Here is a 5,552-nt window from a genome sequence, read left to right on the forward strand (position 1 = left end):
CTTTGATGAAGGGACTGCTGGGTCAGCTAAAGTAGAAGGACCTGGGGGCAAGGGCTCACTGGTGGAAGTGGCAGGGATGGAGGATGGTCCAGTAGAAGGCTCTACCGCAACTGGCTCCTCAGACTGGCCAGTTGGGGTAGAGGTGGCTGGCTGGTATTTCTTTGACTTTGGGTTGTCCGAACCCAAATGACTATACCATGAGTAGGGGGCCACCGGCTTGGTTACATCAAATCGTTTCTTCTTGACCTTCAAATCCCTAAAGTACAGAGACAGGGTGTTGGGGAAGGGGTACTTTGTGGTCGTCTCCTGTCCCACAGCAGAAATCACCCTCGAGATGATGTTACCAACATTGATAGGAAAACCGGCCATGATGGATGCCACAAGAACAGCCCGGGCAAGAGGAACTGTGTGATCATGAGTGGAAGGATCAAGTCTACTACAAATAAATGTCAACCAACCCTTAGCTTCAAAACTGAAGGTGTTCCGCAGAATCTTCTCCCCTGCTTTCAACCATTTTGGAACAGTGCCTAGGGCTGCCAAGTATTCAGCCAACCAAGGACGCACCTCCTCACCCATTGCCAGCTTAGCTAAGTACTGTGTCTCATCCTCCTCCTTGAACCCCAAATAGTCATTCAAGGACTTCCCATCAAACACCACCATTTTGTCTCTCACCTTCGTCACCTTAGTATCTTTGATTATGTGAGAAACATTGCAATAAAATTCTTTCACCATATGTTCATTGGCATCAATACATTTCTCCTTGAAGAAGTCCCAGCCATATCTAGTTTGAAATTCCTTTTGCACGTTCGGGTTGTGGGGTAGGAGGTCTTTGTCAATGAATGTTCTCTCTGGAATCAGTTTTCTCAAGGGCCACCACTCTCTGAATTTATGGAATGCCAACTCACTCACAAATCTGTCTGCCCATGCTTCAGGTTTTCTGGTTCGTTCAATTCCCCCGACTTGAGGCTCACCTCCCTCACCGTATCCTGCACTCTCCCCGGATAATGAAGCTGTGGGGGAGGTGGAGTATTGATCACCACTGCCTGCTACAGATTCATCACACGAATCCGAGACTACGTTGACTGGTCTTTTGGATGAGGGTGAAGGTGGAGGAGTGTCATGTAATTGGAGTGGGTCAGTGACGTGAGTGGGGACAGACTCTGAGGTTATGCTCCTGGATGGTGCATACTCACTCCCCGAAGAGTGAGAGGCATCTCTATCAGCAGCCCGTATCGGTTTATGGGTCTTTTTAATGTTTTCTCGAGCCTGGGAGTGAGTTTAGCTATTCTCTTCCCCTTACTCCCTCGGGAGGCACCACCTCTCCCGGGTTGTTGTGTTTGTTTACCGCCTCGTTTTATAACCATGATCTGCAAAAATACATGTCTAACATTGTTAGTTTAAGCACATGCAGTGGAAAAGATGAATAACACAAGAGGAAAACACAGTTAATTTGCATAACACAGAAGCAGGACACAGGGGCGCGGACCGCGCAAAACAGTCACGCGGTCGCGCTGGGGCAGCGTGGACCGCGCAAATGTGAAGCGCGGCCGCGTTTGGCAATAGCCTCCAAAAATCACCTCTCTGAATCTCCCCAATGCGGTCCGCACTGATATGGACCGCGGCCGCGTTGGGCCAGCGCGGACCGCGCAAGAATATGATACGGCCGCGCTGGTGACAAGTTAAGCACAGGCACATAGACGCAGACCGCGCAGAAAGCACGCGCGGCCGCGCTGGGCCATGGATTTTTAACTGAGTTAGGGTTTAGCATTTTGGTCAATTTTTCATCAAGTCTTTGAGTCCTAGTTTTCCCTACTCAATTACTCATATAGAAATTCATGCCCAATGTTCAAGATAAACACAAAAAACTAAGCTAATCATTAAACCTAAGAAAAATATGAAGAAAGAAAAAGCTATACTACTGGGAAGCAAACAAAATAATTAAAAATTAAGACTAATAAATGAAATGTGCAAGAAATGTTACCAGGAGCTATGAAGATTCAAGCTATTTGATGCAAAGGTCTTAGATGAACAGTAAAAATGAGGCTCAGGAAGTTAGAGTGCGAAAAGGGTAAAGTAAGGCCTAAGGTCTCTATTTATAGAAAAGAGTGGGACCCCTTTCTTACCTACCACTGCGGCCGCGCAAAAATGGCCGCGGACCGCGTTGGGCTTATAGCTATCGCATTGAACTAAGGTGCCCACGCGGACCGCACTGTTATGCTACGCGGCCGCGTGGGAATCTTCAGAGCCTAAAGTATTTGGTCCTTCCAGCGCGGCCGCGTGTGAAACTTCAGAGAGCATGGCGCAAAAACCTCCGCTCGCGGCCGCGCGGGTCGCGGCCGCGCCGGTAACTTCAGAGACTTACACCCCCTTGCACAAGCCAGCGCGGACCGCACTGATTTGTAGCGCGGCCGCATTGGCAAACTTCGGAGACCTGACTTTTTGTGCTTTTGTTTTGCACTGCTTCAACATTATCCCTGCAACATCTCACAAACCATTAGCCCAAAAATCCTAGTCTACAAAGAAAAATCAAAGAAATAGAAAAAGACATGGGTTGCCTCCCAAGAAGCGCCTGATTTAACGTCGCGGCACGACGCATGTTACCATCATATCACTTCAAGTGAATGTGTGCCACCACGTGGCTGTCATCAAACTTTCCCAAATAATGCTTAACACGATGCCCATTGACCCAGAATACTTCACCATTCTTGTTTTTGAGATCAAGGGCACCAAAAGGAGTTACAAATACCACTTCAAACGGACCACTCCACTTTGACTTGAGCTTTCCCAGAAATAATCTCAACCGGGAGTTGAAAAGAAGAACCATGTCGCCCACCTTGAACTCCTTACCCCGAGCATATTTGTCGTGAAGGTACTTCATCTTGTCCTTATACAAGGACGAGCTGGAGTAGGCATGAAATCTAAACTCATCAAGTTCATTCAATTGCTCCACACGGAGATTGGCTGCAACATCCCATTCCAAGTTCAACTTTCTCAACGCCCACATAGCCTTGTGTTCTAATTCCACCGGAAGATGGCAAGCCTTACCAAACACCAAACGATACGGAGACATACCAATTGGAGTCTTGTAAGCCGTCCGATAAGCCCAAAGAGCATCATCCAATTTCTTCGACCAATCGGTCCTATTAGCATTCACCGTTTTGGACAAAATACTCTTTATTTCCCGATTTGAGACTTCCACTTGACCGCTAGCTTGTGGATGATAGGGGGTGGTCACTTTGTGGTTAACTCCATACTTAGCAAGCAATGAGTCGAAAGCCTTGTTGCAAAAATGGGACCCCCCATCACTAATGATAGCACGAGGGGTGCCAAACCTAGTGAAGATACTCTTTTTTAAGAACGCCACAACACTCCGGGCTTCATTGTTGGGTAAAGCCACGGCTTCAACCCACTTTGAAACATAGTCCACCGCCACAAGAATATAAGTGTTCCCACAAGAGCTCACGAACGGGCCCATGAAATCAATGCCCCAAACATCAAAAAATATCCACCTCGAGAATTGTATTGAGAGGCATTTCATCCCTCTTTGAAATCCCGCCGGCTCTTTGGCATGCATCCCATCTCTTCACCAAGTCGCTAGCATCTTTAAACAACGTCGGCCAATAGAAGCCGCAACTCAAAACCTTTGAAGCCGTCCTCAACCCCCATGATGGCCACCATAGGGAGAAGAGTGACATGCCTCCAATATGTTCATTTGTTCACTTTCCCGTACACATCTTCTTATCACCCTATCCGTGCAAAATTTAAACAAATACGGATCATCCCAATAGAAATCCAAGCTATCCCGCTTGAGTTTCTTCCTTTGGTTGGAAGAGAGCTCACACGGGACATTACCAGTCACAATAAAGTTGGCGATGTCCACGAACCATGGCATATCACACATAGAAACAGAAAGAAGCTGCTCGTCAGGGAATGTATCATTTATCTCAACACCATCACATGGTCTCCCCTTCCGCAACTTGATTCTCGCTTCCCTTCCTATCCACAATCTCTAGATCAAATTCCTGAAAGAGTAGCACCCACCTCATCAATCTTGCTTTCGAATCCTTCTTTGTCATCAAATACCAGAGGGCTGCATGGTCCGTGTGTATGACATAAGATAAGGTCAAAATTTCTCCATCGCAAACACAATAGCCAATAGCTCTTTTTCCGTCACCGTGTAGTTTCTTTGGGCCTCATTCATCGTTTTGCTAGCATAATACACAGGATGGAACATTTTGTTGATCCTTTGGCCTAGCACCGCACCTACCGCCACATCACTCGCATCGCACATAAGTTCAAACGGCAAATCCCAGTTAGGTGCGGTGATGATGGGAGTTGTTGTCAACTTGTGTTTCAATAGCTCAAAAGACTCCATGCACTTATCATCAAAGATAAACTTGACATCCTTTTCCAACAATTTGCAAAGCGGGTTCACAATTTTTGAGAAGTCTTTAATGAATCACCGGTAGAACCCGACGTGGCCCAAAAAACTCCTCACCCCTTTGACAGAAGTAGGGGGAGGTAGCCTTGAGATGACCTCTTTTTTTGCCTTATCAACTTCAATTCCTTGCCTTGAGATTTTGTGACCCAATACAATACCCTCTTGCACCATAAAGTGACATTTCTCCCAGTTGAGCACAAGGTTGGTCTCTTCACATCTTTCCAACACCCTATCCAAGTTCACCAAACATTCCTCAAATGAATCCCCCACCACGCTGAAATCGTCCATGAAGACCTCCAAGATATCCTCCACCATATCGGTGAAAATTGCCATCATACACCTTTGGAACGTCGCCGGGGCATTACATAATCCAAATAGCATTCTCGAGAAAGCGAACGTGCCATAAGGACGTGTAAAGGTTGTCTTCTCCTGATCCTCCAGGGCAATGAGAATTTGATTGTACCCTGAGTAGCCATCTAGAAAATAATAAAAGGCCCGGCCCGCAAGACGATCCAGCATTTGGTCCAAGAATGGTAGTGGGAAAATGATCTTTTCTTGTTACCTTGTTAAGCTTTCTATAGTCCATACACAATCTCCAACCCGTAACCGTCCGAGTAGGAATCAACTCATTGTTGGCATTTGTCACTACCGCCATTCCACCCTTCTTTGGCACACATTGGACCGGAAAGGTCCATGAACTATCCGAGATCGGGTAAACCACACCGGCGTCTAACCACTTTATAACCTCCTTCTTTACCACTTCTTGCATCGCTTCATTTAATCTTCTTTGATGTTCAAGAGAGGGCCTTGCATCCTCCTCCAAAATGATCTTGTGCATGCAAAATGCGGGGCTTATCCCCGAATGTTGGCCAATGTCCATCCAATCGCCTTTTTGCGCTTTTGAAGAACCGCCAAAGTGGCGTCAACCTGCACCTTAGTTAGGCACGAGGAAAGAATAACAGGTAAGGTAGAATTTGAACCCAAAAACTCATACCTGAGGTGTGGAGGAAGTGGCTTTAACTCCAACACCGGTGGCTCCTCAATTGATGGCTTGGTTGGCGGAGTTTTGCGATACTCAAGATCCAAAGATAGCTTCCTAGGCTCATAAGAA

This window comes from Nicotiana attenuata, chromosome 3, assembly GCF_001879085.1.
Source record: "Nicotiana attenuata strain UT chromosome 3, NIATTr2, whole genome shotgun sequence".
Classification (NCBI taxonomy): domain Eukaryota; kingdom Viridiplantae; phylum Streptophyta; class Magnoliopsida; order Solanales; family Solanaceae; genus Nicotiana; species Nicotiana attenuata.